This window comes from Abramis brama (genome assembly GCF_963993115.1).
Source record: "Abramis brama genome assembly, chromosome: 23".
Taxonomy (NCBI): domain Eukaryota; kingdom Metazoa; phylum Chordata; class Actinopteri; order Cypriniformes; family Leuciscidae; genus Abramis; species Abramis brama.
The window spans coordinates 16,641,732-16,664,826 of NC_139985.1; the positions used below are offsets into that span (position 1 = coordinate 16,641,732).

The window sequence follows — 23,095 nt, forward strand, 5'->3', positions numbered from 1 at the left end:
AACATTTAACAAAAATATTGTATGAAAAACCATTCAAATACCAAAAAATATCAATATATCTTAACACCACAATATAGTATAATCATTTTTATTGTATTATTACAATATACAAACATCGCCATTTATGTGTCAGAAACAGTCCCGTAGTTTATGGGAGGGATAATCCTCGTTTAAATTATACACCTGTGTCGCAGTTTAGTGTAAAATCCCGATCGAGATGGAACGAACAGGCATGTTATTGCGATATTCCTCCTTCAGTTTCAACAAAGCTGCAGAGACAACCGCCCAGGCCTCCCCCATTTTCGCTTGGAAAGTCACCTCTCCAGTGTTTGAGTGTCTGAAGCCGTTGGCTGCTCCTGAACCGTTTGGCTCTTTCTCCACTAGCAAACAGCCCCACAATGTACCTCAATCGCTCTTAAATCTATTTTTAAACGATTTTATTCCGCTCCACGCCGATGCGAACGGGACCGGACGCTTTTTTGGGAATTTATCTGACGATCTGGCGCCTCAAAGCAGCTTTATAACGCTTTGTTTGAGCAATATTTGACAAAATAGTCGAGGAGGAGGAAATTCCACACAAGCATTGAAAGGCAGTCCTCGCGCTCATCCGGGTATTAAAGTGAGTGTTTTCTTAATTTTTACTCGTTATATCGATAGTATAGCAGTATATGTGCGTTAATGTACCTCTGTGTGTTTTTAATAATAATATATAGTGATTTATAATTTGGCAAGGGCATTTCTTTGGAGGATCTGACTGGGTGGGGGATGGGCAGCAGTGTGTGTGTGTGTGTGTGCGTGCGCGCGCGTAAATGCAGCACCACTTCAGATTGTTTGGTAGTTTAGATGTGTGCAAAACAATTTCATAAGACATTACTATGTAATTCTGACATTATTTTAAGTAAATTATGCATTAGATTTAATTATTTGCATCTAATGTTATGTTAATTATTGGTGTATTTTAATATAATTTAATATAAGTTTAATATTTAACGTCTATTGTGATGTGCATCATAAAATCTACTAAGCTGAAATGCACTTCTATTATTCTGCTAAAGTGATGCACCTCTTAAAAACACTTGTGATGATTTGTGAGTTACAGTCTTTTGTTCTTTATTTAAAGACAAAGCATTTGAACATAATGTAAATTATAATCCATGTTTATAATAAGACTACATGAAGATCAGCACGAGCACATGACAGTGTTGTGGGCACTGCACTAACTCTATGAGAGTGGGGGAGGGGAGCTCAACTCACATTCAGTGTTTGGATAAACAAGAGTGTGTGTTGAATGACAGGATCATGAATTTATAATTGTTTACATGTAAAGTGATATTTCTTAGTATGCACACTGATTATATACACTGTCATTGTCAAAGCATGCAATGCATATGGCACCAAGATAAGATATGACTTGTGGCTTAGTTTTTTTACATTGCAGTCATTTAAAGAGTACAGTTGTATTTTGAGTGTAAAATGCTGGTCTATATTAGAAAAATGTGTGTGCTCGTGGTATTTGGATCATAGTATTAAGTCTACTGTGGGGGTGGGGAGCTTTGTAATGTGTGTGTGTGTGTGTAATCTGAAGGCCATGTGTGTCTGGAAACTCCCATTGTAATGGCTCACATGCAACATATTTAGATCACCAACCCCTAAAGTCATTTAGTATTGTGTGTTAGGTTAACCTAGCTAGTTTTTACACAACCTCCTCCGAAATTAGGCATATGATAAATAAAAATGCAGTAAACATACAAATAAAGCTTTTTAAATAAGTACATTCTGTCTTAGATTCTCTTAGAGTGAGTCTTTGTTTGAAATCTGCATCTCTCTAAGTGGAAGAGTGGCACGGTTATGTAACTTGTGCCTGACTGAGAGTGGATTGAAGCAAGATGTGGGGGATGGGACAGACAGATCTGATCTATTGCGCCCCCCCCCCTTCCCTTCCCTTCCCCCCTCTTTCTTTCCCTCGTGGAGCAGAATCGCAGTGGGCCAGCCGGCGTGTTGAAACGTGACGTTTGTGTCTGTGCTCTGTTGCGATGCCGTTGACCCTGTTTCTCTTGAGCCTCAAGGTTGAGATGAGATGGGCAGATGGTGGTGTGAGCTTGAAAATGCCTGCCGTGGTCTGCTTTCTTGAACAAGGCCTGTGTTATTTTCTGCAAGGTCATTGAAGCACACAGTTGCTGTAACTGTTGTGTAGTTATGCAATTCGATCCAGTATTAATACTGTAATTGATCATAAACTGACTGGTAATATCTAAAGTGGATTTTTAATTGGGGAAAGTCTGCGTCTCGATTTCTTCAGCAGTTGGTCGCACACCGTGATTGCATCAAACATGGAGGGCAACTAGTAAACAAACTCAATTTGGCATTATCTCTTTGGTTTCTATGAACATTTGTCCTAGGAGACGCCGTAGTGTTGCCGCTTTATTTGTTTAACGTGGAGTATGAGTCAAGTTAAAATGATTCGGGTCTGTTTCTTGATCGATTTGTGAATTATATGGTTGGTGGCCTTCTATCAGATCTGTCAATCACATGCTGTGTTTGAAATAACACTGTACTGCAGACTTCTGCATCAATATTTCCACCTTATTTTTATTTTTTAAGTAAGCTATTTCCTGTGAATGTGCCAGACTGATTCATTAGCCGCTATAGGTAAATAACTAGAAGAATAACAAAGCGCAGTAAATGATAGTACTATTCGCCCTACAAACCAGGACGTTTATGGTCCTGATAACACATTAATATAATATGATAACAAAAAGCAGTTTGCAATATCAAGCAGCTGAACATCATAGAGTTTTTTTTTCAGCTAAAATAACTGGAAGCGACTGAAGCCTTGCACATTCAAGGTAAAAATGGCCATGTCTGCTCTTATGTTAAAAATTAGATGGATACTGTAGAATACAAATTAGTTTTGAAATGGTACTAGAAATGTGACAACGCCGGCTCAGTATTGGCCAACTCATGGCACGCATGCGTCGTGGTTGCTCACATGAACAATGTCGGCCAATACTGAGCCGGTGTTCTGACGTAGAACCCGGAAGCGCTGCACTGCATTTGCAATGTGAACAGCATATGTGACTGATTAAAAAAGTCGTCGTTATATTATTCTCATCACTTCATAACATTAAGGTTGAACCACTGTAGTCACATGATGACTATGATCGATTTGACTATCTGACTATTTTAACGATATCTTTGCTACCTTTCTGGGCCTTGAAAGTGGTTATGACGTTGCTGTCTCGGAAAGCTCTCGGATTTCATCAAAAATATCTTAATTTGTGTTCCGAAGATGAACGAAGGTCTTGCGTGTTTGGAACTGTGTGAATAATTAATGACAGAAATTTCATTTTTGGGTGAACTATCCCTTTAAAAACTGACTGGGAATTTTAGTAAAAATATCAAGTAAAATAAAAGCCTGTTTTGTCTGTTGTGTTAATACGTTTTCGAAAAAGCTAGCTAATACTTTACGACTTCAGAATTCTCTTTTAAAATGTAGGTTTTAAAGACACAATAGGGCTTTTCACACTGCACTTAACCCCGGGTTATCGTCGCTCTAAACCCTATTTTTAACCCTGGCTAGAATTTCACACTTGTGTTAGCACCGCTTTTGTGCTGTTAACCCCACATTGCAGTGCCAGTCGTGTACAGTTGAATCGATGTGGTTACAATGTCACGACTAACAACCGACAACCAAATCGTGTCACGTGCGCCTCATATTCACGTGTGCCTCATATTCACGTGTGCCTCATATTCACGTGCTTTGGACAATCACGGAAATACTGCTCTTGGTAAACAGTCAGCGTTGTTTCAGCATTTGAGGGGAAAATGTCAAACAGTGATGGAAAATGCGTCAATGGAAGTGAAGAAGAGACAGTTTCATTCTTACCTTTATAGTCTGAAAAGTCCATTCAGAAAATATGAGCAGTGTGAAACATAAAGTAAGATAGCTCAGGATTCTGTTTACCCAGGGTTAACTATTTCAAGTGTGACGCTGTAGACGTGCAGGACGGTCCCTGGTGTGATTGACTTCACCATGGTCAGCTTCCCTCTGTGAATGATTCCCAGAAACTGCTTGCTGACTAAATTTAGATATCAGTTACAGCGAGTTCAAATGTGCTGTTATACATAGTTTTGCAGTGTTGTGAAAGCATAAAAAATAGCACAGCACTTTCATAATTCAGGCTAAGGAGGAGTACAGTCTGAAGGATAAGTTAATGACATGCAGGGATGCATATTGAATAAATTAAATAGTGTCTATAATAATGTTAATACATTTTATTTATAGAAAACTGTAAGGTACTCAAAGACGCTTTACAAAAGATAAAAATAACGAAAGCATTGTGTAAGGTTTGGGTGGGACTATCTGTGCATGCAATATACTGTGTATATATATATATATATATATATATATATATTTTAAATAAATCGTAAACATTAGTTAATCCTGTAAACCATTTAGGGACTCTAAAATGTTGACTCGTTTACTAACTAGCACAAATATGAGGAAGTAAAGGCTTTCAGACGTGGTTTTACTCAACTATAATATGATCCACAGTAATGAATCTTGTTTTTATTATGTTGTCTGACCTCTGGCTGTTTACCTTTGTCTATGTTGCCTCAGGTTCTGTGAAACACAGATGTGATCGTAAGTGGAAGTAAAATTTGAGAAAGTAACTTCCCCTTTTCTTTGCCAATGAGTAACACGGATCACTTCTCATAACATCTCTCTGTTTCTCAGATTATTTCATGATAAATCGGCAGTAGAATGATCTCCTTACCCATTTTCTTTCAGCCATGTGCTAGCTTTTTAAGATGTCTATTACTAGGGATGACCTAATATAACATTTCTGGCCAGATAACTGTTATGCAACAGCTTATGGGTGATATGCAAATATTTTGTGTTAGGGCAGCGTTCCTCAGAGAGGTCCTTGGGGGCAGTCATATATCAGGTCATGTTGGTTTTGTTTCCCAGATTAAAGGTTACTTGAGCGAGAGCTGAAACTTGCAGACTGGTTGTGTTTGGGGGATGGGCGTACTCCTGACCCGTGCTTTAGCTGTTCATTTGTCTCTTCCTGCTTTCTTTCAGACTAATAAAACCTCTGTAGCTCCCCTCCCCCCACCCACACGGCCACATACTTTTGTTGTGTGTGACCTGAAGGTCAAGTTCAACATGTAAATTTGCTCTTCCTAGTATAAAGGGCACATGTTGTTTGAGAATTATGGAAACATTCAAAGGCATGACAGTTTGTCAGGAAACTTTTTCCGTTCACTTTGTGACATTGAGTGTGTTTACATGCACGATTATAATGGGATTTTAACAATATTGCGATTAAACTTTACCTCTTATAAATGCAATAATTCGATCATAATCGTAGTAACCATACTCACATTAAACTATGTGACGTATGACAATTTTAATCGTAATAAACAGGCATGTAACACCTTAATTGTATTATTACCGCTCTGGGCTGTTACCCAACTATGGTCGCAAGTTGGTGTTTCCCTCAAACAGCATCGCAAAGTTGTGTGGTCTGAACGACAGCTCTCGAGCTGTGGTTAGAAACATAGTCTATGGTTTGCATGACATGTGGACTCAGTAAATCCTTATCTTGAGCAAAATAAGCAAGCTGACATAGTACAATCTGTATCTTTTTTATTTTAAAGAATCGTTTTTGAAGAGTGCGCATGTGCGTATGTGCTCTAGTACGTAAGAACGAGCCTATGATTGAATCTGGAAATAAAGCTAAATAATTGAGAAAAATGAGAATTAGTCCTCAGATGCCATGCCTGTAATTTACAGCAAAACATCTAGCATTAATTCGATCTCAAACAGATTCATTAAAAGTTGTTATTACTCCAACACGTGCACGACGTCATTAACCAACGTGGTTGATCGACCAATTTGCTACAATACGGTTTCGGGAAACAGTCGTGACTAGCTAGTTGATTTCTTCAACGATGCATCGTACTATGGTAGTGAAGCAGCGCATTACGTCGTTGTACGGGAAACGCTCCTCTGAGTGCGTGTGCTCGGTTCTACACGGATGCCGTGTGTTGTTCAAACAACTTCATGAATTAACTGTGTGACATTATTCTGAAGTTTTCTCTTCTCCAAATCGCTGAACTCTGTCAACACAACTCGCTGCACAGTCTTTGCTCTGTATCTTCATCCAGACGGCACGAAGAACGCAACGGCAGCGTAGGCAAACCCGGCATCACGCCGTCGAATAATTTGAAATTTATTTTTAATTTGGTTTGAGTTAGGGCTGTCACTAATATGCATTCGAACATGACGTGAAATATCCGTAATCGAACTATAAATAAACTATCCGGTTTTTAAAGTGCCATGTGTAGCGCATTTTTTACAGTCTATGATTAGACCGTTTGTTTTTATTTTATTGTTCGCCATCTCGTCCAGTAGCAGGCGCTCTAAACGTATTGTAGAGTAGGCCTATGTCCAAATCAAGCGAATAATAGCCAACAGCCACCCTATTTTGAAAATCGAAGATAACGCACAGAATGGCCAGCCTGAGCGGACAATTACGACCCCAACTCATCTAAAAAGTAGTGTCTGGAAATATTTGGGGTTCTACACCGTAGATGGTAAAGTAACAGTTAAAGATGAGGTAGTTTGCCGAATTTGCAAAAAACGGTTTACCTACACATCCTCGACATCCGACACCTTTTTTTTTTCATGTCAGCCTAATTTTGGAATTGGCTATGCATAGTGGCATTTCATATAGATTAAGTTGATAACCTGCTGTTTCAAACATTAAAGTGTAAATTGCAGGTAAAATTTTTCACGAAGATAATGCAATGTGTTTATTAAACATAAAGATAAGAACCGCCCACCATTGTTTTTTATACCAAAATGCTGAAATAATATGAAAAGTTGGCACTTTTAACAGTGGTTTTAACCGCTCCCGCTCCCTTACACTAGATGGGGCGTGACGTCATAAGAGGAACTCACTAGTAGAGTTACCGTACGCTAGCAGCTATAGATGCCTTACATAACTTCAGAAAAGTTGTTTGTATGTTTTATTTGATAAAAAAAATTATGGATAAAATAACTCAATTGTAAACATACTCGTGTGTGCTGATTTCAAGGGGGCCGTGATCCTGCCTGAAATGAGAATAAGCTATTCGCAAAACAAACGGGTTCAGGCACCGGGTTCAGGCACGTCAGATCAGCCGGTCACAGGTCGAGCTGTTCCACTAAACTCCAAAACGCGTTCACCTCACGGCAGCACACACTCTCCACTGCTGATTCAATTGGGTGGCATAGCCCACACAAACACAGTGATGGGGACATCGATCTTTTTCTTTTCTGACAATAAACATCGCTAATTAAATCGTGAGAAATTGATAACGCGTGGATTGAGGAAGGGTATTACATGACGTTTGAGGCGTCGATGAGACTAGCGATTGGTGCCTGTGCAGTGTGTGCATCTCTAACGTTACAGCTCTGATTTGGACTGACTTACTGTAAGTAAATAATGTCTTCAGTCGTTGTCCCTCCATGCTATTCTACATGACGGAAATATTTTGAAAAGACTTGCTTGTTCCGTTATATTATCCAGGTTAAGTTTGCACCAGGCTAGACTAGCTCTAACGTAGCTAACGTTACTCACCAGGACACCTGGCTAACCCTCCACTCATTCTCCTCACACCAAGCATTAATAACTCTTTGAGTGCCATGGGTCCCCTCTCTCACGCCTGACCGTTTAAAAATTGTAGGGCTGTGGTCCATAAAGAATTTGATGGTTTCTCACATCCTCAGTCGTTCTCCAAATAGCCATAATACAGTAAGAATCTAGCAGAGTATGGGTTGCGAGTTCCTCTTGTGACGTCATCACCCAGTAACTGAAAAAAACGCTACCTTTGAAGAAACCCCAATAAATGTTATTTTAACGCATTTTAAGACAGAAATAATTAAATGTATACATATAGAGCACTTTAATTTACACATTAATTGGTGGTTAACCTGCAACTTACACTTTAAGTCAAACATTTTTTTCAGACAGGCTGTGGCCTGAGTCTTGTTTATGACTGTGAGACTGTTAATAAATTTGTGATTTAATCTCCGTTATGGTGTTTTTTTTTCCTTTTTTTTCCCCGTAGATATTCGAATATATTCGAATACATTGCTTGATATTTGATATCCATTCGAATGAGTTTTCTCAAAAGTGACAGCCCTAGTATGAGTAGATTACAACAATGGTCGGTAACCTGCATACTGTATGTCTATCTGAGTGTGGTATAACTATACTTGATCAGAATAATGAAAATTGCTTGTAAACTGCCTGGAGTGAAGAGTTCTGCTCGTGTCATGTAAACATCTTACTGCGATTAAGACCTCACTCTGATTATTAGAAATAATCACATTATTGGTGCACATGTAAATGTAGTCATTGATGCAGTGAACGTCAACATATTTTTTTGGCGTGTGAACACAGTGGACGATCAGAGGTGCTAGTAAGTAAGTTGGCATCAGAATCCGCTTGACACCACTGAAAAAACACACAAGGTTTTGTTTTGTTCAACATGAGACGCAAACTTGCGAATCCTTTCATTATAACCAAAAAAGACGTGTATAATATGTAAATAAGAGATCCACTGTACAATTAAGACAGCTTTTTTATTATAACTGGAGTTTTCGCAAGAATGCAGAATTTAGTGAGCTTGCGCTTTAGACAGATTGACAGCCTTAGTGATTGTTTATTACCCATTCACAATCTGAATTTTTACTGAAAATAAACAAGTTTTGTTTTCCATGTTGCTAAGTACACTGCAAAGTTTCTGGATTGATAACTGTATTTAAATGCGTGATTGAATAATGAGTTTAAGGGGCATTTGCAAGGTTGTTCGAAAATATGCGGACGTTGGTAGGTTTATGTAGCCCACTAATCCCAGCCACTGCACTAGCCATTATTATTAATCGAAGGAGATGTATGTGTGTTTTCCAAGCATTAATGGTAAGAAACAACCCTTATACTTGTGAGCGGCACATATGAGGTGTTTCTGGGTGTTTCTCCGTCATATCTGTTTCGAGGTCTTGATTGTGGCATTTATTTGAGGTTTAGAATCCATTATTCCTGTAATTATTTTGTCTTATATGAATTTAATAAAGAACTCTGTCTCGTATTCTGTCCAAACACACCGCGTCATCTAGGCTAGGCCTATGTCAGGTGACCTATAAATGCGCAAAAACTGTTTCCATTGCAGTTTTGCAAAATATTTCTTTTTCGAATTGCCTGAAAAACCACCTCATGCGAGTGTAAAAACTTTTTTGCGATTAAATGGGAGTTTTTGCGAAAATTACATGTTTCCATTAAGTGTATTTTCAATTCGCAATTTCAATTTGCACAATTTGAAGGGTAATGGAAACGCGGCTTGTAACGCTCTGTTTAGTTCCTGTCTCTATGAAGCCCCTCCTTCCGAAAAGCGCAATGTGCTCTGATTGGTCAGCTGGTCCAGTCTGTTGTGATTGGTCAACCAATTTGAACGTGCTTAACAAATGTCACACCCCTTTACCATAACTAGGGTTGGGAATCGAAAATCGATTCCAGTTCTGGAATTGGATACTTGTTATAAAATTAACATTTTGATTCCTCTTATCGATTCCTTTGTATGCGTTTTAATATTACTTTAAACCATTCACGTGCAAGAAGATCAGCGCACCTTTTCCGTGCTGTGCACACACATCCAAAACATGCCCACAGAAAGCCACCTCTCATACTGAATAATGCGTGAGACTAAACTAAGTGTTTTTCAGCATCTTTTTGCACTTGAACAGGCAAATACACACAAAAATATGGCAAAATATCCTCGTAAACACTTTCGGTTATGTTTTAAGTGAATGTAAACAGTTGACAAAGAAAACACATAACAGTATATTGGACCCTTGCAGATCTTAAAGTGACAGCAGCCTAATATTCCTGCCCGCTGTCATTTAATGTAAATCAAACAAGACAGAGAAAATCACTTCTAAATCATTAGTAGATTTAGTAGGATTAATCTATATGTAATTTATACAGTTAAGACTATGCAGTGTTGTTTTACATTTAATTACTTTATGTTGATAAAGAGTGTTCTGTTTTTTTTTCCATTTTTCTTTTCATTTTATTATTTATTTCACAGGAATGCTATGTTTGTTAGGCTCTAAGCTGTTCCCTCACTTCTCACTTCTAAGAGAGTGAATGGAAAATGTTGCACATGTTGCTTGCCAATACATAAAGGGTTGTCAATTCATGATACTTTCTCATCTTAATTTTTTTATACGTAAAATACAATGGTGATAAGAATAGTTGGCCGATTATTTATTTCGGTGATTGGTATTGGCCAATACTGTTTCCAGGGATCGGCCCCACAAATCCTGTGATACAGTTATGCTCAGTTTTGTTTTTGTTTTTCAGTCACCTGTTTTCCTGTGTTCCTCTGTTCTCCTTTTCCTTGCCATAATCAGTTTCCATGGATATTCATTTCATCATCACAGCTGTTCATTATTTAATTCATCACCATGTGTATTTAGGTTCCTCACCTTCTCTCATTCTTGGTCCGGTATTGTTGGTGTTTGTTTGTGCATGGCACACTGTTTCGAGTTGTTGGCTGATGTTTAATAAAGACTGTCGTTATTTGTAACTACTTCTTCATCATTGGACTTAAACATTAGCACCCTTAAAATATTTTTTTTTTTTTTAGCTGTATTGCTCAGGGTCCGGTTCCCCGATAACGCTCACTCTTAGCCCGCTAAGAAGACTCGAAAGATATATCTTACCAAAGTTGTTTATGTTCCTAAGTGTGTTCCCCGAACCATACCTTAGGAAGGTGCTTAAGATATACCTTCTTACGTGCAACGTTACCGGGTGCTGTCCGTGGCGATGGTGCTGAATTGGTTGATATCGATGGCTCGAGAATCAATTATTCTCTCGTGCAGGGGCTGTTTATGTGAGAAAGCGGTATTCTTTATAAAAGAAGCACTTCAGAAATAGTTGAAATTGCATTTATTAGTACTCATGAGATATTATAAAAAATAATCCAAACTATAATAGCCTATAATAGCCTAGCCTACATATTTTTTTTAAATTGTATCATATATTGCTGCCATAATAACCATTTCAAATTTGTACGTGCTTTCTTCTCTTTTCCATTTTTGTTCGCTGAGGTGGAGCTGCGATGAAATATTGTTCTTGGCAATACTTTCCAGCATTTCAGAAATAAAAGTGTAGGCCTACATCTCGGTGCTCGGCAGTGATCAAAAAGGATTTAAACAATGGATTTTGAATATGTTCTTGTAAACTCAGAGATGTGGATTCAGACGGCAATTAAATTACCACACGACCTGTTTGTCAAAAAACAGTAGGTACTAATTTGCCCAGGGATTTTTACGTGGGTTGGGTGAGAAAAAACACTGATATTATGGATTCGGACGGCACTAAAATCACAGACTCACCCCTATAAATGTTTAAAATACCATACAAGCCCATGCGAAACAATATTAGCGTCCGAATAGGACTTAACTGACAGTAGCCTATGCTTTCACTGGCCTTTAAAAGTGCTTTTTAATTAAATTAATAATATATAATAATAATATAATATAAAATCTAACAACAATCAGTGTAATGACAATTTTATTCTTTGCATGAAAACACTTGAATTCGCCTAATGGAATACTGTCTGGGTGTATTAAAACTTCAGGATTATATTCGTATAGACCTGCAACAGTGATAAGGTAAAGCTAAGAGTGGTCCAGACCAACCTTACGAAAGTGTGACTTACAGAAGATATACTTAGCGTACGAACGTGTCGGGAATCGTGCCACAACGTTAAGAGAGAGGTTAAGGAATAGGTTAAGAACTACTTAGCGATAGGAACGTTTTGGGGAACCGGGCCCAGACTAGTTTTTGTCATCACGTTTTGCTTTTAAATGGGCTAATATGCCCATGCACCGATACCCTTTTTCATAACCGATACGATTCTGTATCATGCCTCTGCTGCAGAGATTTGTCACGCCACATTAAAGAGGGCCAAAACGGCAATCATTGTTTGAATTTCGGAATAAAACTGACAGAATTTGAAAGCTGAGACTTTTATTTCATATCAAAAGTAACAAAGCACAAAACATATTGAGATTTATTGGATGGAGGCACGCTACAATTTAAAAAAAAATTATCAACTGAAAACAGGATTTAAGAATCGATTTTGATTCATCAAAATGAGAATCGAAAATCAAGAAATATTGGTATTCAGTTCTAAGTCCTCTCTACTTCAGTGATGTGATCATAGTAGGAGTAGCGTGTGCCACATCATTTAGAAACGGCAATAAACTCCAGGAAAGATAAGATGTCATTGTATACAAATCTACAGACCTTTATCTACAAATCATGAATAATATTGGAAACATTGAATCATTTTGGGGAGAGTTTTACCATGCTGACTGTCGTAACCGAACGCGACACTGTTTGAATGCTGAATGGAAAATGACTGACAGCCGCAGCAGAGGGAAGAGTTTCCATCCACTTTAATTTAACAACTAAAATATTAATCTGTCTCTTACATTAGACTATCAAATGGCTTTGAAAGACTTGGAATATTGTTCACAAACACTTTTGTGGTGCTTTATGATGTTTTTGTTTGCCTTTGTGGAGCTTTAACAGTAAAAAAACATGATTATGCACTAGGGTTGTGCGATATTAACAAAACAATTATATCTCAATATTTTCTGGGGTTTTATTTAGCTATAACAATATTTAGACAATAATTTACTGAGTATGTTATTGTGCCAGTACCTTGGCAGGTTTAGGCCTGCCGTGGACAGCTGATTCTTCATATTCTGTGCGTGGTGAAATGATCTTTACCAATACGTTTAAATAGATTTTTACATTTTATGGGCATTTTACCTTTTATAAAGCCATTTTTTATAACCTAATTAAATGTATGCATCATCTTTTGTGTCTCAATTCTTACATTTAATCAACAAATTCAATTAGAATAATAAGACACAATAGGGCTATTACCAATCGAATGAAATCTGTATCAACAAAATTCATCTTTGCAATGCAGAGGAAACACAGAAGCTGCATCTGAAGTGACATGTCTTTACACACTGTTACACACTCAGAGGCGACATGAATGCATTTAGGCTAACCTGCAGGTTCAAATGCATAAATAATGTTTTGATGTTCTAAACATGAAACGTTGAATATTGGTATTTGAAATGATTGTAAAAATGAAAATATACTTTAAATATGAAATTAAAGCCACCAGTAGTTGGCAGCAAGTCACTGTTAATGAGTGAGTCATTGAGTGCGTTAACATGCATGTTCTTAACCTGATTATGCTTAATAAGCCGACAATGCATGTGATCATGTAAGCGCGTTAACCCGTTTTCCTTTATCGGAGTAAGGTCATAAACCGATCGTCACAGCTAGATTTTTGCCCCTTCGATTTCTGTCGGCTTATTGAAGTGCGCATGTGTGAAATGTGACAGGAACGTGTCCTTACTGCGGATTTAAGCGCATCCAGACAAGAGTGAGTGTTTTGCAGTAAGGGAGGAGGAAATCCTTTCTTGATCCAAAAAATGTATGAAAGTGCTCTCTTGTAATTTTGCACCTGTAACTGCATGGGGATAATATATGAGCCGTAAGTAGGCCTGTCACGATTATGAAATTTGGCTGACGATTAATTGTCTAAAAAATAATTGCGGTTATGCCGATTAATTGTCAGTTTTAGGGCTTTGACGATTAATTGTCTGTGTTAGGGCTTTGGCGATTATGCCGATTAATTGTCTGTTTTAGGGCTTTGTGCTTCATTCGTTAAATAATTGTGATGAATTTAATCCTTTGTAAATTATCATTTTGCAGTGTAAGATTACAGTTAACACCTTTAAATATTAAATAAATATATTCAATAGCTATGACAATTTGTTTATTAAACTTAGTGAGTGTATAAATCAGCAGCAAAAAGAAATTTTTGAAAACATCTGCACAGTAATTTAATCAAATCTAAACATGTTAATAAAAACAAATGTGCACAAACCATGATAATATGATACGCTTCAAAACAGAGCGGAACAAAGCGCGTATGCGCATCGCGGGTGCAGAATGATGTGCTCAAAGCAACATGGAGTCACAGTGCGCAGCGCTGCACAAGTGCGCATTTAAAAGTTCACGGCACAAAGCGAAGAAATGTCGAGGGCACAAATCCTAGTGTACGTTATATCTGTCCAACAGTTTATTGATCATTTGTTTCTTCACAGTTTTAAACTCCAGTTATTGTGCGTCTGATGCCAATTCATAGTCCTTGTGCTGTGTAGGCACACGGTAGCGAGCGAGTCATTTAGAAACGGCAAAAAACTCCAGCAAAATAAAGTCATTTTATGTAAATCCACAGCCCTTTATCTACAGATCAAGCATTATAACGTCAATGTCACATTGGAGAAAGTATCCTGTCGTAACCGGACGACGCGCGCTGTTTGAATGCTGAATGGAATGATTGACAGCTGCAGAGTTTGAATGCTGAACGGAATGATTGACAGCTGCAGACGAGTTTGTGAACTTTAATTTAACAATGTAAATATACTACTGTCCCTCACATTAAGCTATGGAATGGCTTCAGATGACTTTGAATATATTGCTGGAAAACGCAATTAGTGCTTGTCTATTTATTTTGGTCCATGACTTCCCCCTTGTGTCGTAGGCCTATAAAAGAGCGCAATAATCGCGGTTGTCTGAAACAATCGCGGTTAGATCAAATAATCGCGATCAGACGGTTATTTAATTATCGCGACAGGCCTAGCCGTAAGTTTTCCAACATATTTCTGACATATTGCAATATTCTTCTTCTGTTTTTAATGCTTTATTTAACATCACAACCGACATAACAAATTAAATACTCTGAGTCAGATACGCAAAATATTAGGTTTTGACGTCACTACCGGGAAAAACCTGATTTATTAATAAAGTCTTGTAAACGCGGTTTACTTGCGTTGTCGGGTTCTTGGTTTGTATGTAAAGTTTTGTGAGTTATCAGCATACTGGTGTGCATGTAAACGTGCTCATTGAGATTCAATCGACTCATTCAAACAGCTGATTCATTCAGGAACAAAGCATTTGTCTTAATGAGTGAGTCATTGAATCATTCATTCAGACGATTCGGTCATTCACTGCCGTGTGTTGCTCAGAGACGCAAAACAGTCCTGTGGCTTTGTTTTGAACTATTTACGTTGGCGAAATGGATAAAAAAAAAAGGCAATATTGTGTATAAAATGTAAGTCACTTAATATTAACTTCTTGTTTATTGAACTGTTGTCTAAAAAATCTGCGTGATAAAATCAATATCACATTTGTAATCGTGCTGATATTTGGAGAGAAAAAAAAAGAGCACTCTTCATGTGATATCAACTATATTAAATTATATAAATATAAAAGTCATACAGGGGCATTTTTGCCCCTTATCTTGAATCTTGGGGGCATTATAGATTCATTTTAATAGACTAAATCACGCTGTGAAAGCGTGCACTCTATGCTCACACACACTACTCTAACCTACTAGAATACATCACGTAGAGCATGCGTGCGCTCTCTGGATGTGTTTTTGTAAAGTGAGATATACTCTAATGTCAGATCGCATATCGTTAAAACAAGAATTACGATATTATCATTGACAATATCGCACACCCCAAGTATGCACTGTATCAGATTTGGATTGGCACTCATCATTCTGATCGATACCTAAACCAGCAGAAATTCTGAATATTGGATCAATATCCTTTTTGAGTTTTACAAACAAACCATTGGCGTGTGTAGCTTTCCTTTTAACATCCATCACAGACTCTTGTAAACCTAGTTTTGCTTTAATGCATTCATGAACCAGACCCATACATGGTTTTATCAAATGAAGAATGTGGAAGTTCAGCAGTTGACAGACATTTCTATTTTTAGAGTGTCTGGGATAGGACTATGTGTGTTCATGCATGTATTCAAATAATAACACAGAAGTGCCTGGGGTCTCCTCTGATGCGGTCTGAGATGGTACATGGATTAGGTCTGGGAGACCTATGAACGTTTTTGCTACAGCGTTTTTTCCCCATGTAATTTCTTTCTTGTCTCGATTGCTGTTCCCTGCAAGAATAAATATTTTGCTGATGCTGCAAAGCGACATATGCTTTAAAACTTCAAGGATGCCATCCAGGGAATGAATATGCTATAAAGTTCAAGTTTGAAACTCTGCCAGCAAACTGCAAATCAAAAGTGGCGTTCTTGTTAAATTGGATGGCAAACCCAGCACGGCTAACAGAACAGTGTAATTCCCTGAAAGAAGCACTGCATTGTTACCAGAGGTGGGGGAGGAGATCCCGGGAAGTGTCTTCCTGTGCATTGACACACTCCCATGAGCCTGAGACAAATCGTAGTATGACTCGATGCATCTTGATTTGTTGGCCGGTCTGGATGGTGGAGGATCATTGGTTACTCTTATCTCTTACTTCTGAAATCATTCACCTCATGGGTTCTTTGCAGTGCACACAGGATTTTCTAATGCATTTCTAATGTCAGAAAAGAATTGGATCAAGGTGGTTAATTCATCTCTTTGGTTCAGGTTTTGAGTTATTGATGCATTTGTCAAATCTCATGAGTAGCATGGATTAGAGTATAAAAGACAGTGAAAAGCAATCACTGAGTGTACTTTTTTCAGCTAGCTTGAGTAGGGATGCTCATACAACCACACTGGAGCTCGAGTCGCCATTAGTATTTTTTGTTTTTGTTTTACTTGCCAGACTTTTTACATGGAATGCAAGACTGTATAGGCTATATTACTTGTTGCACAGTTTGTTTGTTTTTTCTTCGCTTTGTTAATCTATTAATTATTTAAGTGAAATGTATTTTGTGTGCAGGCCTATTTATTCCTTTTATATATTATTTTACTCTGCTTTTGTCCATTAACAGAAGCGCTGCATGTGCGTGATGTGACAATGTGGGAATCCTCATGTTCTGTTGTTAATGCTGCTATTTGCTATTAAACTAAATCCCTGGAAAACAAATGGGTCACAGACACTTATCTATTCTAATTTAATTTAATTCTAATTTAACAATCTTGTCGGTTAACGGTTAATGATCAGTTAATGAGCTTTGGTTGTTTTTAGGGGAAAAAAATGAAATGAACATGGATCCTGGGAGATTAATTTTTTTGATTGAAGTAAATTATTTTTTTCCCTTCAATATCTCTATGCATTTCTGTTGACCGTGAATGACCATTAAAGTTAAATGTTCTATTGTACCATGCTGCTGCTTTATTATGGATACATTGCATTGTGGCCAAAAAGGGGGGGGGGGGGACTGTCGAGCAACTTGTAAGGGTTTGATGCTATATCCAATATTATATATCCAATATACCAGTAGACATGATAAACCGGTAGAACTTTTTCAACCAGTAGAGATTTTGCATTATTGTCGTGGTTATCCTCACGTGACATTGCCGTGCTGCGCAGTCACGAAAGCTTAGGCTATCATTTGAATGTGTTTTTAAGCCTTGACGATTCAAAACAATTTATTTCAGACCATTCATGCGCTATAAGCAGCAAAAGAGCATCTCATTTCTGTAGGGCCGTCTTGATTCCTTGATTAAATTAGAGTATCGAATTGAATTTTCTTTTGTGCTATATACCGGTGTCGATTAACTGACAAAATACCAGAAGTGGCACATTCCACAGACGACAATCATAAAAGAGGACGTAAAAGATCACAATCTCTATGATTCGCTTGAAAAGTAGATTTTGGACATCTTTAGGATCAATAACAATATAAAATTGTCAGATCGCCTACCCCTAGGCTGCATGAAATATTAAACCCATTTAAACATTATAATATAGCATAGTGCTATTGTGAAATCACAAAGGGTGAAGCGTAACTCTTTAATTATTACTGCAGCGTCCCATAGTGGCTCCATTCACAGTAAATGCTGCTCCACACAAACTAAGTCTGTATGTGCTGTTTGTCTGGGATTCTAATAGCGCACATTTGGGAACGCATCCAGTCTGATGCGTTTTGTGTTCCATAGCAAAGTAATGCGTTTATATGTGTGGAATGCATACAAGCAGCTTGGTTAACAAACTCCATCTCTGCTCACCAGATTTGTAACGTAAATCATATAAACCTACATCAACACAGGAGAATACATCAATATGTTTCTTAATATGTGAACGCGATTTCAAAATAAAAGTTTAAACTCTCGTTTTGATGTTTTTGTTCAAGAAATTAGAGTGGCTGTTTCATTTCTATCGTAAAGATTAAGTGAACATTTGAGTTAAATGTTGATTGGCCAATATTAAACAAGGATTTGATCGATTACTCGATTACAGAAAAAATCGTTATTGACAGCTAGGGCTGTGTATCCGCAACAAAGTCACAATATGATAGGTATCCTGATACAGAGGCCATGATACAATATATATCATGATATGGGTCTGCACTAAATTTCACCTCAGCAGAATTTAGTATAACAGCTGTTTATTAAAAACTGCATGCTATGGTAGCGTTGCTAACTATAGTTCCCCTCTGCATTATGAAGCACTGTAACAATATAGGTTTCATGTTAACATTGGGCACTCCCACCATGTACAATATTCTGATTGTTTTCTTCTTGTTTAGTACATAAATAATAATTTACTCATTCTACTTTATTAATTAAAATCATAGCTTGTAGGTTATCATTGCACAAATTAACAGACTATCTACATTTAAGTAAAATTGTTCAAAAATTAGTGTTATAAAGTAATGTGCTTTCTTCACTGTAGCTCACGCACACACACTCACACAGTCACTCACACAGATCGCGCTGCACGTACACAGAAAAAAATCATCAACACAGAAACTTCTCAACACTGCCCTGCAATTTTTATCAATAAAATAGCTTCACCACTGAAGGGCTAAATTATCTTTCTCTGCAAGGAGTTTGTGTCATCACTTTTTTTTTTTTCAAGCAATTAAACTCACCACTTCACTGTTAATAGAGAAATGCTGCAGACTGAGGTAATTCATACATGCGCGATCTCTCTCTCAGGCCCGTAAATGAACACAGACTTGATGTATTTCACTTTTCTGTGAATAGAATATCGAACTGCAGATCGCTAAACTGCAAGCTTACTGGTGTTTTCAGAAAGCCAGCACTTTTATCCATAGTGGAGACAGAGTGTGTGCACATGGTTGCCAGGTTGAGAAAAATAAGTAAAACGCTTTATCAGATATTTCTGTTTTGCGCAAGTGTGAAGCTCTGATCGAGGGATTACGTGTCTTGATATCAGGCAGCCCCAGTTATGTTCCTCTGCGGGTCAGATTCAAATTTGTTCTAGCCTATATATTATATTATTCATTAATTTCAGCACGTTTCCAATCCATTTTAAACACGAAGAACGGTCCACTGCTGCGTCCATGCTGCGGAATCCATACAAAACCGATACCTAACCTTTTCTTCTAGATTATTACTGAACCTATTAAACTCTACCGCAGTCAAGAAAAGTGACACAAAACAGTAAACTACAATCTTATCTATGCATGTGATCCCAGGTCTTTACTCGCCCTGTTCTGTGTGGGCCCCGAACCCTGATCTCTGGCGCGGGAGGCGGGCGCTCTAACAAGGAGGCTAAAGACCACGGTTTCTAGTTGCTATAACGCCTCTTGAGATCAGGGAAGTGAGGTTTTACCTGCACAGTTCTTACTAGCTGGCATCCGTTACATATATTGAATTGAACTTTAATTCAAAATCAAGAATCGATTTTTAATCGAATCATGACCTCAAAGAAACAATTTGAATCGGATGTACATTTTGTAAAAGTGGGGATTTATCTTACTAGCATAAAGAACAAATATAGACACAGACTGTGCATAGAGATCTATTTAAGATTCAAACTCTCTTCGATAAAAGAACATACCCTGTGTGAATTCTTGTTTTTAATGTTGATCGTATATTATACGAGCACGAATGCAATGTTTCCCGAATATCCACATGATTGCAAATGTAACAATGATTTTATACAATATTGTTTAAAATGAAACGCTTAATATTCCCCTTTCGTTTGATGAACTATTTTTTTTTCATTGTTTTTTTTGCTCTATTTTGCAACAAAATAATAGTTCCAATGAAAGCCACAGAGCAAGAGCAACACACAGTAGTGAACGAATCTGTGTAACATTTATTTTATAAAGGTAAAAAAACGATTTAAGGGGGCAATTTTTGTCCCTTAATGAAAAAGGTGTGACTGCAGAGAGAGAGAAGGATGTTAGGGGGTACGACAGAAGTTTGAGAACCACTGCTTTACACAATTTATGTTGTATTTCTTAGACCTACCTGAAAAACTTCTAGCTGTAGGAATATTTCATTTGTTCTGTTGTAGTTTTTGTCCTAATGCTTGTAATTAGTTTCTTTGTTCCCATTTTATCACAGCTTGTTTTTTTTTGTTTTTTTTTACTTATGTTAGTTAGGCTAGTATTAAGTTCTTTGTGATATTGTGGTGATGAGAATTGTTGATATAAAAATCATATTTAAAACAAAAATGACAGAATCATGAAATCAATATTGTGATCATATAAGCTTAGACATAACTTAAACGGCTTCGTAATTTGTTGAAATCCCGTAATGTGCAACCCACCCTTTTTCTTCAGAGATTTCATCTGATACAACTCCAGTAATGCAGTATCTGCATGTGTTTTTATTATGCTAGTTTTTATCAGTAAGTTTAGAGAGAGAGATTATTCTCTGGCACACACAGTGTAGACAGACAGAAATGGCACATTATCTGTCTGCTGCTTGTTTGAAGAGAGAGTTTTTTCTATTTATGATTTTTTTTTGCCACTGTCAAGATGTTTCTTTCAGTTGATCGCTCATTTTGACTAGACCATTATCTGTCAGATAGCCATGTTGTCTAGACCAAATATGCATTTAACAATTGTGAAGAAGGACCACTGTCCCTTAGCATAATTACTTTTATCCATTAGACCAATGCTTGGATAGACAGGCTATGTAATTAGGGTACTTGGACTCAGTATAGGGAATGGGAAACCTCGTCTTACTAAGTTGAGATCACAGTATCTGTTCTCTGAGAGTAAAAGGGCCAAGCACATCAGTCACGTGGCATCAGGACGGAGGAATTATATATTTTGCTGAAGGCTAGAGAGCATGGCGTCAGATCTTTCAAGGATCAGCGTGATTAAAATTTTTGACATTTTTTAAATTGTTATTGTGGTTTTGTAGTGAAGTGTGGTCACATTAGCAACATTTTGATGACATTTCACAGGCAAAAAATGTCCACTGTCTATTGTCTATAGAGTATCAATGTAGGAAGCGCAGTTCACGCAGAAGTCACTTTTAAACCAAGCAACATTTTTCGTTCATCATGCCGAATCCATGTTGGACCCATTGCGAAATCTGCACTGGGAATATTTCGATCAGGAATGTGAAGGTTCTGATCACATGATTGGAATGACTTTATCCCGCCCATGGAAAAAAAGTTTTTTGACTTTTAGTATGAAAATGTTAGCCTTAAAGAAGCCGTATGTAGGATTGTGGCCAAAACTGGTACTGCAATCACTTTCAAATTACTGTAGAGCGGTGTATCCCCTCCCCCTCCCCCCTGACTCGAGGTTGCCAGATAGGCTGCAGGATCCATCAGGAACGTAGGCTGCTACGTAGCTGTGGTAACTAGAGCAGAGCTGGCAACCCGGATGCAGAAACGCTACTGAATTCGTGATTGGTAGATAGGTGGAGGGTGGCGCTTCAGGCCAAAACACAAGATGACAACATCAACATCAGTTGAGGGCTGCAACTTCACTTTTTAAATGACAATATCCTGGCCGTACTACTGTTGTCAGTGATATAAGTATTTGAAATGAACATGATTTCTTAATGTCTAGTGACATATCAGGGCCATTTTATGATTAATTGAAATACATTTCTTACATACAGCTCCTTTAAGGTTATCTATAAGCTAGTTTGCTCCAAAACAATGACAAAATTCGCATTTAGAAGATATAAGATATGGATCAATGATTTTGATGACATCACGCCGCACTTCAACTTCTCATCAGATTTTCTGTCCAATCAAATGCTCTCTAGAATGTGAAGTGTCCTGTGAATGGCACATAATGCACCATATAGGGGATAGGGAACGTTCCAGACAGTGTAAATATGCTTTCCATTGGGGCGAATGAAGTCTGGTTTCACGTTAGTGTCACGCAAGGGCGCACACAGTCTGCTCCGCTCCAGAGACGCGACAGCGCAGAGCGGATCATATGCGCGAGTTGGCACAGACCAGACAAAACATATCAGACTCGGACCCGTTTGAATTCTGCACAGAATGGCATATTTTAAAGCGATGGAGGAGATTAGGAGGAGACACGGTTAGACAGACCCATCATTAGAAACAGCACTGATGAGCAGAAGAGATAACACCGGTGCCTTGCGCCAATATAAATGACACACTTTTCAAACTACTCTTTCTCAGCATGATTACGTTCACTGTTTTGCTTTAGTAACAGTTTCATATTAAATCTAAAAGGGGAATCTGGCTGTCATAAGCTGTCAAATGCAGCTTTGCCAAGCTCAACGGCTCTGACCGAGCTGTGATATAAATGAAACGCTATTGGCCATTTTAATAAAAGGGGAGGAGCTGCTCAATATGTCCCGCCCTGTCTTCCTGTTTCAGTGGAAATTATCAGCATACTGAATAATGCTGCGTGTTTCAAGGCACTTCAGTGGGCCTTTTAAGGATTTTGGTAATCAACATATTTTCATAATCGGCTAGTCGTCGTTTCCCTGAATGATTAGCTTTTCTGGCAATTTACGGTCAGTCTGACAGTTATTGTTTTACAATTATTGTTGAAAATGTGATTTTTCCGTTACTGTATTAAGATTGAAATACTGTATTATGAAAGGGCCTTAAACAATTACTAAAACTGCAAAATGTTACATTTTTGAATAAATTTTTTTTATGGACTGATTACCTCTGACAGCACACTGAGCGCAGCGCCATCTGCAGGACATCCATAGCATGCAAGCCAGGGATCATAGGTGTTTTCTAGGGGTGCGCCAAAATATCGATATGGCG

General features: G+C 37.8%; 1 protein-coding gene across 1 annotated transcript in view; it reads left to right on the forward strand.

Moving 5' to 3' along the window:
• The first annotated feature begins 329 nt into the window (after positions 1-329).
• The window catches only part of tbl1xr1a (TBL1X/Y related 1a), a 64,940-nt gene continuing 42,174 nt past the window's right edge, over positions 330-23,095 (forward strand). The window contains exon 1 of the mRNA XM_084100597.1: positions 330-619. The gene's annotated coding sequence lies outside the window, so the exon portion shown is untranslated. The remainder of the gene's footprint in view (positions 620-23,095) is intronic.